At 47.6% G+C, this 12,143-nt stretch overlaps 1 protein-coding gene across 3 annotated transcripts in view; it reads left to right on the top strand.

Annotated features, from left to right (window-relative positions):
- ptchd1 (patched domain containing 1) overlaps window positions 1-12,143 on the top strand; it is a 52,128-nt gene that overhangs the window by 17,748 nt on the left and 22,237 nt on the right. The gene's annotated exons all lie outside the window — the stretch shown is intronic.

Genomic DNA, 12,143 nt, shown 5'->3' with positions numbered 1-12,143 from the left:
AACATCAGACATGACAAAGTTACTGTACTACCCTGTTTCCAAAAAAACTGGGGACGCAGTGTAAAATGTAACAAAAAACAGAATGCAATGATGTGCAAATCATGAAAATATCCAAAACTGTTTATATAAATGACTATTTGAATTTGCCCGATGTAGAAAAGATTGTCCGACCACTCATCCCTCTGCCTTCGATTTGACTTTAAGTCTAGGTGTCTCTAGCACTCAAGCTATTGTGTCTAATGACAGACTCCAGAAATGACCTACATGTGTTGGTGTTAATGTAAATCATGTAAACATATGGTGTACTACTGCTCAGCATAATTGCATGAGATGTTCAGGTAAAAATGGCACTGCTCAATGTTAGATCGCTCTCCAATAACAGTTTCACTTTACATGATTTCATCAAGGAGTTTAATATGGACTTTCTTCTAGTCACGGAGACTTGGATGACAGATGGTGACCAATTTTTATTAAATTATCTCTGTCCTGTTGCTTATAAATCTATAAGCAAGCCTAGGGTTAATGGACGTGGAGGGGGAATTGCTGTAGTTCACAAAACACAGTTGAAATGCAGCCCCATCACTAGGTCAGAATTCTACTATTTTGAGGTGCTTATGTTTTCTATTCACTGCCTTGAGACAGTTTTATGTGCTGTGGTTTATCGCCCTCCAAAACCAAACTCCAACTTCATGCTAGAATTTTCGGAATTGATTTTCTCCCTTGATGGTGAAACATGACCATGTCATATATAGCAGCCACTGACTTTATAAATCTAACTGAATCATTTAACATGACATGACTTTGGATTTGGTTTTTACTCTTGGACTTACCCTGAATAATCTTGTAAAGGAAGATATTTTTGTTTCTGATCAAAAAGTAGTAGTGACTGTGGCCTCAACTGCTGCAGACTCAAAATTCCTTAACCTTTTTTTATCAGAAAACTGCTAATATTAGATCTATGGTGAACCATACTCTGCCCTGTTTTGAAGATCTTTAACCCTCTCTAAACAGATGTAACTCTTTAACTGAAATTCTTATAGAAGACCTTTCAGATATCACGTCTCATTTAAAACCCTCCCTTTGCCCTCTAGACATTATACCACCCAGACTGCTTACAGAAATTATCAGAACAGTAGGCCTTGAACTTCTCTCTATTATAAAAAGTTCTCTCAGCACAGGCTGTGTCTCTGACTATTTTTAGTCAGCATGTGTTCAGCCTCTTCTTAAAAAACCTAATCTTGACACCTCTGTTTTTAATAAACTACAGGGCAATTTCCAAGCTGCCTTCATATCCAAAATGTCAGAAAAAGCAACTTTTACAGGTGGTGGAACACAATCTTATTTTTGAGAAATTCCTGTTAGGCTTTTGTCAGAAACACAGTACTGAAATTGCTCTAGTTAACGTTACAAATGACTTGTTGTTGAATGCTGATTCCGGAGAATGTTCAATCTTGTTGTTACTGGATCTTAGTGCAGCATTCGACACTATAGACCACAACACTTTAATTCAGAGACTTAGATATTGGGTTGGGATCTCAGGGATTTCACTAGATTGGTTCAAGTCATATCTGTCAAATAGAGTATTTGTAGTGTCCATTTAAAATGATATGTCTTCCTCTGTGCCTCTCATATGTGGTGTTCTGCAGGGTTCCATCCTGGGGCCAATCCTGTTTTCTCTGTATATGCTACCATTATTCTACCATATATCCTACCAGGTAGGATTTATTTTCATTGTTATGCAGATGATACGCAGTTGTATTTGTCGGTTAAAGCAAATTACTTGAGCCAGTTGTGTTACCTGAAAGACGTTACACAGTGGATGTCCAATAATTTTCTTCAGGTAAACACAGATAACACAGACATTTTAATGATTGTCCCCCCATCTATTGGGGATTGTTTGGTTGTCATTTGGATTTCTAGCTAAAATATTCTCTAGGAATTTTCTTTGACCCAAACTTACAATTTGAATATAACACAAAAAAACTGTTGCAGTCATGTCAAAAAAAGATCAGCTTTTGAGGACACTGAGAAAATGTATACATGCTCTCATTTCATCATGCCTAGACTACTGTAATGATATGTTTACATGCCTCAACAATAAATCCCTAGGTAAACTCCAAGTTCAGCTGCCAAAGGACTAAATCAAGGTCTCATATAACCCGTGTTGGCAGCTCTACATTGGTTACCAGTGATTTCAGAGTAGATTTTACAATTCCACTTTTCATGCACTTTTCAGGTCTTGCACCTGATTACATTAGTGACATGCCTATCACATCAGCTGTAAAAGGACTTCTGACTGTCCCAGAGTCTAGACTGAAAACTAAAGGGAACCGGGCCCTTGGTATACGTGCCCCTAGACTCTGGAACAGCCTACCACAGAATGTGGAAAGGAAAGAAAAAGGAAAGAAAAAGGTGCAGTGGTCTCTTAATTTTTTCCGGAGCGGTATATATACCGCACTGGAAGAAATTAAGAGACAACTGCAAAATTATCAGTTTCTCTGGCTTTAATATTCATAGGTGTGTGTTTGAGTAAATTGAAATGTTTTGTTTTATTCTATGAAATACTGACAACATTACTACCAAATTCCAAATGAAATTATTTGTAGAAAACAACAACTGGTCAAAATAACCCAAAAATATGCATTATTTTCTGACCTCAAATAATGCAAAGAAAACAAATTAATATAAATTTTTTAACAACAAAATACTAATATTTTAACTTAGGAAGAGTTCAGAAATCAATATCTAGTGGAATAACCCAGATTTTTTATCACAGCTTTCATGCGTCTTGGCATGCTCTCCACCAGTCTGACACATTGCTGTTGGGTGATTTTATGCCACTCCTGGCACAAAAATTCAACTAGCTCGGCTTTGTTTGATGGCTTGTGACCATCCTGATGTCATCCTTGATGTCATCCTATGGTTGTTGAGTGACATTCGAATGAGCTGACAGTCATCTTGGTCATTGGAAAGTCATTTTCACCCTCTCCCAGTCTGAGCCTGGGTCCTCTCTAGGTTTCTTCCTAAAATGTGACCTTCTTAGGGAGTTTTTCCTAGCCACTGAAATTCAACACTACTGTTGTTTGCTCCTTGGGGTTTAAGGCCGGGTGTCTCTGTAAAGCACTTTGTGACAACTGCTGTTGTAAAAAGGGCTTTATAAATAAATTTGATTGATTGATTGATTGTAGCTTTGTTGTCCCAAATGTCTGTTGCTTGACCTTGTTCTTATAAATTGCTGTCTGAAATTTTCAGGATGAAAGCAACCTGACGCTCACTGTATCCCTCTGCCAGTAAAGCCAGATATGAACCCTTCTTTTCCTCATTCAAAGCTTTTCTTTTCAACTCTTTTGTCATGCTGAATAGATATTTTTTTATAAAAATTACCTTTGAGGTGCTACTTATTTTTGCCATCCCGCTGGTCCTATTGCAAGAGGATAGTGGTGACCACAGCAGTTTTCTTTATATTTATAATTGGTTGAATTAGATTTGGTTCAGGTAATCACCTAATCAGTAGCTCATTAAGTAAAATTAGGTGTGCCTCTGTTGGAATTTAACAACCACTGGAATGGAATGGCTGCCATAAATGTTAAGATGCTAATTTATGAAAAACCTAGGAGTGGTCTCTTAATTTTTTCCAGAGCTACATATATATAGATATATATATAGATATATATAGATATATACACTCACCTAAAGGATTATTAGGAACACTGTTCAATTTTTTATTTTTGTAGTTTGTTTAGCACTTAGTGTAACTGTACTAAAGTTATCATTATCAGTATTATGAAAAACGTTTAAAAAAACCTGGGACAGGGGCAACCAAGACTGGAAAAGTTGAGTAATAATAAAAGAATAAACCTGGTGGAACATCTCACAACTAATTTGGCCACAGGTCAGTAATGTGATTGGGTATAAAATAGGGATGCAACAGTACAGTGGGCCCACGATTCCGTTCATATCGCTGTTTGTGGGTCGGTTTCAGTATGAATGACATCATCATGTTAGAAGTGACTGTCGTAGTGACAGTGGTATCTGTAGTAGTGCTATTAGAGTCAGCATTAATGACTGTAGTAGTGACTGTAGTATTGACAGTGGTATCTGTAGTACTGCCATTAGAGTTAGTAGTCACTATTACAGTCACTACTACTGACTAATGGCAGTACTACAGTCACTACTACTAGTTCTGCCATTAGAGTTAGTAGTAAAGACTGTAGTAGTGACAGTGGTATCTGTGCTACTGCCATTAGTCATTAGTAATGACTGTAGTAGTGTAGTGATGACTTTAGTACTGCCATTAGAGTCAGTAGTTGTTTCTGTAGTAGTGACAGTGGTATCTGTAGTACTGCCATTAGAGTTAGTAGTAGTGACTGTAGTAGTGACAGTGGTATCTGCAGTGCTGCCATTAGATTCAGTAGTAGTGACAGTGGTATCTGCAGTATTGTCATTAGAGTCAGTAGTAATGACTGTAGTAGTGACAGTGGTATCTGTAGTATGGCCATTAGAGTCAGTATTAGTGACTATAGTAGTGAGTGTAGTAGTGACTGTAGTACTGCCATTAGTCAGTAGTAGTGACTGTAGGAGTGACTGTATTACTGCCATTTGAGTTTGTAGTAGTGACTGTAGTAGTGACAGTGGTATCGTTAGTAGTGCCATTAGAGTCAGTAGTAATAACTGTAGTAGTGCCATCAGCGTCAGTAGTAAAGTCTGTAGTACTGCCATTAGAGTTAGTAGTGTGATGGCAATTTCATCGATCAGAACTTTTAAAGGAGTAAGGACAGAGACAAAATTATCATGCACAATTAACAGTTTATTTGCAAATAGAGAGATTCGTCAATTGCTTACAAACATAATCATCAGGAGTCTCTAAAGTAGATAGATATTTATTACATTTAAAAGGGGAGTGGTAAGATGCTGCCCATCTGTCTTGTCAATAAAACACATTCCCTTTGTTCTATCAATACCTAGGCTTCACACAAGGGGCAAGCTGTCCTTTCCCACATGGGTAACCTCATGAACTCTAAAGAGCTCTTACAGAATCCGGACAGACAATACATGCCCTGATGAGTTATACAGATGCGCAGATTTACAAGTAACCCCTTAATCCGCTGATACCAGTCAATGACGCCCCCTAGGCAAATACCAGATCCCCCTCTCCTACATTCCTTTTCATATCCAAACATGGAAACTCGGTACCTTTAACTAGTAACGCATTCATACATGTATAGGACCAAATATACATCAGTTCAAGAATTTCCACAACAGTAGTAGTACCTGTAGTAGTGACTGTAGTACTTTCATTAGAGTTAGTAGTAGTGACTATAGTACTGCCATTAGAGTTAGTAGTAGTGACTGTAGTAGTGACTGTAGTAATTACTGTAGTAGTGACTGTAGTACTGCCACTAGAGTTAGTAGTAGTGACTGTAGTAGTGACTGTAGTAATGACTGTAGTAATTACTGTAGTAGTGACTGTAGTACCCCTCCAAGAACTGCCACCTTAACGTGGTGGAGGGGTTTGAGTACCCGAGTGACCCTAGGAGCTATGTTGTCTGGGGCTATATGCCCCTGGTAGGGTCTCCCAAGGCAAACAGGTCTTAGGCGACGGGTCAGACTAAGAGCGGTTCAAAACCCCCTAAATGAAGAAAAACATTTTGAGTACCGTGACGTCGCCCGGTATGGCGCAGCCGGGGCCCCACCCTGGAGCCAGGCCCGGGGTTGGGGCTCGTATGCGAGCGCCTGGTGGCCGGGCCTTCCCCCATGGGGCCCGGCCGGGCTCAGCCCGAACGGGCGACGTGGGGCCGCCCTCCCGTGGGCTCACCACCCACAGGAGGGACCATAAGGGGCCGGTGCGAAGAGGATCGGGCGGCAGTCGAAGGCAGGGGCCTAGACAACCCGATCTCTGGACACGGAAACTGGCTCTAGGGACGTGGAATGTCACCTCGCTGGCGGGGAAGGAGCCTGAGTTGGTGCGTGAGGTTGAGAGGTTCCGATTAGAGGTAATCGGGATCACCTCTACACACGGCTTGGGCTCTGGAACCACACTCCTTGAGAGAGGATGGACTCTTCACCACTCTGGAGTTGCCCATGGTGAGAGGCGGCGGGCTGGTGTGGGTTTGCTCATAGCTCCCCAGCTCTGCCGCCATGTGTTGGAGTTTACCCCGGTGAACGAGAGGGTCGTTTCCCTGCGCCTACGGGTCGGGGATAGGTCTCTCACTGTTGTTTGTGCCTACGGGCCGAACGGCAGTGCAGAGTACCCGACCTTCTTGGAGTCTCTGGGAGGGGTGCTGGAAAGTGCTCCGACTGGGGACTCTATTGTTCTACTGGGGGACTTCAACGCCCACGTGGGCAACGACAGTGACACCTGGAGGGGCGTGATTGGGAGGAACGGCCCCCCGGATCTGAACCCGAGTGGTGTTCAATTATTGGACTTCTGTGCTAGTCACAGTTTGTCCATAACGAACACCATGTTCAAGCATAAGGGTGTCCATCAGTGCACGTGGCACCAGGACACCCTAGGCCGCAGGTCGATGATCGACTTTGTTGTCGTCTCATCTGACCTGCGGCCGTATGTCTTGGACACTCGGGTGAAGAGAGGGGCGGAGCTGTCAACTGATCACCACCTGGTGGTGAGTTGGATCCGATGGCGGGGGAGGAAGCTGGACAGACTCGGCAGGCCCAAGCGTACTGTAAGGGTCTGCTGGGAACGTCTGGCCGAGTCTCCTGTCAGAGAGATCTTTAACTCCCACCTCCGGCAGAGTTTCGACTGGATCCCGAGGGAGGTTGGAGATATTGAGTCCGAGTGGACCATGTTCTCCACCGCCATTGTCGAAGCGGCCGCTCGGAGCTGTGGCCGTAAGGTCTCCGGTGCCTGTCGAGGCGGCAATCCCCGAACCCAGTGGTGGACACCGGAAGTAAGGGATGCCGTCAAGCTGAAGAAGGAGTCCTATCAGGCCTGGTTGGCTTGTGGGACTCCTGAGGCAGCTGACGGGTACCGACAGGCCAAGCGGGCTGCAGCCCGGGTGGTTGTGGAGGCAAAAACTCGGGCCTGGGAGGAGTTCGGTGAGGCCATGGAGAAGGACTATCGGCTGGCCTCGAAGAGATTCTGGCAAACCATCCGGCGCCTCAGGAGAGGGAAACAGTGCCCTACCAACGCTGTTTACAGTAGAGGTGGACAGCTGTTGACCTCAACTGAGGATGTCGTCGGGCGGTGGAAGGAGTACTTCGAGGATCTCCTCAATCCCGCTGACACGTCTTCCATTGAGGAAGCAGAGGATGAGGGCTCAGAGGTGGACTCGTCCATCACCCGGGCTGAAGTCACTGAGGTGGTCAAGAAACTCCTCGGTGGCAAGGCACCGGGGGTGGATGAGATCCGCCCTGAGTACCTCAAGTCTCTGGATGTTGTGGGGCTGTCTTGGTTGACACGCCTGTGCAACATCGCGTGGCGGTCGGGGACAGTGCCTCTTGGATGGCAGACCGGGGTGGTGGTCCCTCTTTTTAAGAAAGGGGACCGGAGGGTGTGTTCCAACTATAGGGGGATCACACTTCTCAGCCTCCCCGGGAAAGTCTATGCCAGGGTTCTGGAGAGGAGAATACGGCCGATAGTAGAACCTCGGATTCAGGAGGAACAGTGTGGTTTTCGTCCGGGCCGTGGAACACTGGACCAGCTCTATACCCTCTACGGGGTGTTGGAGGGTTCATGGGAGTTTGCCCAACCAATCCACATGTGTTTTGTGGATTTGGAGAAGGCATTCGACTGTGTCCCTCGCGGCATCTTGTGGAGGGTGCTTGGGGAATATGGGGTCCTGGGTCCTTTGCTAAGGGCTGTCAGGTCCCTGTACGACCGAAGCAGGAGCTTGGTCCGCATTGCCGGCAGTAAGTCAGACTTGTTCCCAGTGCATGTTGGACTCCGGCAGGGCTGCCCTTTGTCACCGGTTCTGTTCGTAATTTTTATGGACAGAATTTCTAGGCGCAGCCAGGGGCCGGAGGGTGTCAGGTTTGGGGACCACACAATTTCGTCTCTGCTCTTTGCAGATGATGTTGTCGTGTTGGCCCCTTCTAACCAGGACCTTCAGCATGCACTGGGACGGTTTGCAGCCGAGTGTGAAGCGGTGGGGATGAAAATCAGTACCTCCAAATCCGAGGCCATGGTCCTCAGTCGGAAAAGGGTGGCTTGCCCACTTCAGGTTGGTGGAGAGTGCCTGCCTCAAGTGGAGGAGTTTAAATATTTAGGGGTCCTGTTCACGAGTGAGGGAAGGATGGAACGGGAGATTGACAGACGGATCGGTGCAGCTTCTGCAGTAATGCAGTCGATGTATCGGTCTGTCGTGGTGAAGAAAGAGCTGAGCCGCAAGGCGAAGCTCTCGATTTACCAGTCAATCTACGTTCCTACTCTCACCTATGGTCATGAGCTTTGGGTCATGACCGAAAGGACAAGATCCCGGATACAGGCGGCCGAAATGAGCTTTCTCCGCAGGGTGGCCGGGCGATCCCTTAGAGATAGGGTGAGAAGCTCGGTCACCCGGGAGGAGCTCAGAGTAGAGCCGCTGCTCCTCCACATCGAGAGGGGTCAGCTGAGGTGGCTTGGGCATCTTTTTCGGATGCCTCCGGAACGCCTTCCTGGGAAGGTGTTCCGGTCCCGTCCCACCGGGAAGAGACCCCGGGGAAGACCTAGGACACGCTGGAGGGACTATGTCTCCCGGCTGGCCTGGGAACGCCTCGGTGTCCCCCCGGAAGAGCTAGAGGAAGTGTCTGGGGAGAGGGAAGTCTGGGCATCCCTGCTTAGACTGCTGCCCCCGCGACCCGGCCCCGGATAAGCGGGAGAAGATGGATGGTGACTGTAGTACTGCCACGAGAGTTAGTAGTAGTGACTGTAGTAGTGACTGTAGTAATTACTGTAGTAGTGACTGTAGTACTGCCATTAGAGTTAGTAGTAATGACTGTAGTAGTGACTGTAGTAATTACTGTAGTAGTGACTGTAGTACTGCCACTAGTCAGTTGTGTAGTGAGGGAAAATGGGAGAGTGGTTCGGAAGGTTTACCATTTAGAAGGTTACCGGGGGTGGGCTAGGGATGTGAATGCAAGGGAACGTAACCTAAGTGATAAATAAAAATATAAATGTTTAATCTGACTTCAAATTGTTTGTAAAATACGCAATCATAAATGACCATGATTGTCATGGTGCGGTGAGCAGCAGCGCCACCGTGCCATACATTTTCAGTTTCCCATCACTCACGAACACATCCCGGACTGTCACATGTTTTCAATCTTTCACACCAGGTCCCAATTTATATCGTTTGTATGTGTTTAAATGTTTCCCCTCTGCTCCCCACATTGTGGATCATTGTTCTTGTTGTGTTTTCCGTCATGTGTTGCTGTTGTGTGTAAGTCTTTCAGAATCTTTATGTACTGCCGTTTTGCTGCTTTAGCCAGCCTTTTCTTTCATAGTGTTTTGTTTGTGTTCGGTGTTACTTTTGTTAAATGAAATTAAAGAAACCACACCGACTATCTCTGCCTGCAACCTGGTTCCTTTCTCCGCAACACTACACCGCATCGTTACAGAATGATCCACCACAATTGGAACCAGCAGGCAGTCTCTCCAGAGAGGATTTATACCTGGAGGGGCGAATGGGGCTCTGACTCCCTCTCCTCTGACGACGAGGAGACAGTGTACGGGAGAGTGGAGGAGGAGCCCCTTGAGGAGCAATGCTGGGGTTGCCCCAAAAAGGGTTTGGGGGATCGCTGTGGGGCATGGACCAATGGGGAGTGGTCAAGCCCCTTACCAAGCAGGAGGAGGAGCTGGTTAAAGGCCTCCTGCAGGACTTGCAGGAGGCAGGATGGACGAGACGCAGGAGGGGAGGCCGAAGGAAGAGGAGGGCGAGGAGCCCAATGCCTGGTCCGTGGTCCCCTCCTGAACCGAGGTCCCTCCAGGAAATTTTTAGGGGGGGGGCTGAGTGGGTGCCCGAGGGTAGTCCCGACGGCGCCCCCTCTACGTCCGGCAGCCAGCGCCCCCTGGTGCCTTGGAGCAGCAGCCAGCGCCTCCTACCTGCCAGCAGCGGCAGTCAGCGCCCCCTGCTGCCTTGGAGCAGCAGCCAGCGCCTCCTACCTGCCAGCAGCGGCAGTCAGCGCCCCTTGCTGCCTTGGAGCAGCAGCCAGCGCCTCCTACCTGCCAGCAGCGGCAGTCAGCACCTCTTGCTGCCTTGGAGCGGCAGCCAGCGCCTCCTACCTGCCAGAAGCGGCAGCCCGTGCCTCCTATTTGTCAGAAGCAGCAGCCCGTGCCTCCCGAGCCCGTGGAGGAGTGGCCTCTGCCGCCTGAGCCCGTGGAGGAGTGGCCTCTGCCCCCTGAGCCCGTGGAAGAGTGGCCTCTGCCGCCTGAGCCCGTGGAGGAGTGGCCTGAGCTTGCTGGGGTCTGGCCGCCCCGGCGCCCGTGGAGGAGTGGCCTGAGCTTGCTGGGGTCTGGCCGCCCCGGCGCCCTCTCCTGTCCCGGCCGCCCCGGCGCCCTCTCCTGTCCCGGCCACCCCGGCGCCCTCTCCTGTCCCGGCTCCTGACCCTCCGCCGGCTACTGACCCTCCGCCGGCTACTGACCCTCCGCCGGCTACAGACCCTCCGCCGGCTCTCCCGGCTCCTGACCCTCCGCCGGCTCTCCCGGCTCCTGACCCTCCGCCGGCTCTCCCGGCTCCTGACCCTCCGCCGGCTCTCCCGGTTCCTGACCCTCCGCCGGCTCTCCCGGTTCCTGACCCTCCGCCGGCTCTCCCGGTTCCTGACCCTCCGCCGGCTCTCCCGGCTCCTGATCCTATGCCGGCTCTCACGGCTCCTGATCCTTCGCCGGCTCGCCCGGCTCCTGATCCTCCGCCGGCTCTGCCTCCACGGCCTGTCCCGACTGCTCCGCCGCCCTGGTTAGTATCGGCTGTTCCGCCCCCTCGGCGGGTTTGTGCTGATGGGGGTTCTGCACTGCCCCGCCCCCCCTCCCTTGGGCTGGGGTTCGTCTTGGCCCGTCTGGTGGCCGGGCCTTTGGGGGGGGTACTGTCATGGTGCGGTGAGCAGCAGCGCCACCGTGCCATACATTTTTAGTTTCCCATCACTCATGAACACATCCCGGACTGTCACATGTTTTCAATCTTTCACACCAGGTCCCAATTTATATCGTTTGTATGTGTTTAAATGTTTCCCCTCTGCTCCCCACATTGTGGATCATTGTTCTTGTTGTGTTTCCCGTCATGTGTTGCTGTTGTGTGTAAGTCTTTCAGAATCTTTATTTACTGTCGTTTTGCTGCTTTAGTCAGCCTTTTCTTTCATACTGTTTTGTTTGTGGTCTGTGTTACTTTTGTTTAATGAAATTAAATAAACCACACCGACTTTCTCTGCCTGCAACCTGGTTCCTTGCTCCGCAACACTACACTGCATCGTTACAATGATATGCTGGAAGTTCTTAGAAAAGGTAGCTAATCTTTCATCATAAGCATATGTTTCATGGCCTACATTATCCTTAATGCTCCTCATCAGTCAAGTACAGAAAACTTGAGTATGAAGATGAACGAGGAATGCGGTAGTAATCTATATTCCAATCAAGTAACACAGTTTCAATATAAAACATAGTTACATACCAACACGATTCAACATCCTCCCAACTAGCCTTGCAGTATATTAAGTATACCATAAGTATTTAAGACACTATAGCACAAAGTTATGCTAGGTGGTTCTGTTAAAGATATACTCCTAAATATGACAACACAACGTGTTGGGATGTCTCTTTAACAAGGACAAACTCTTTAATATGACTACAACACAATGTATTGGGAGGTCTTTTTAACGAGGACAAACTCCAATAACTTTTTGGAGAGCTATTTATCTTAAAATCAGACATATCTCAAACACTCACCCAGAATAGTAGTAGCATTACCTTACATTGGCAAACACAAAGGACAGGAACTGTCCCACTTGCAAAATGGTTCCACTACAAAAATATTAAATAGATGGGGCATTGCTGCCAGTTGTTGTCTGACATGCAACAAGGACAATCATTTCAACAATGTTCTTGTGCAGTTTGACCCATAAACCGTACAGAACAATAAAGCATATCAGCCTATTGTGCCCTTTATGGGGAACAGGGGAAATCCAAACACTGCAGAGAACTGTCTACAATATCATGC

The sequence above is a fragment of the Esox lucius genome, chromosome 21 (genome assembly GCF_011004845.1).
Source record: "Esox lucius isolate fEsoLuc1 chromosome 21, fEsoLuc1.pri, whole genome shotgun sequence".
Taxonomy (NCBI): domain Eukaryota; kingdom Metazoa; phylum Chordata; class Actinopteri; order Esociformes; family Esocidae; genus Esox; species Esox lucius.
Note: the sequence above shows the minus strand (reverse complement) of the source record. Positions and strands in the feature narration are given on the sequence as shown.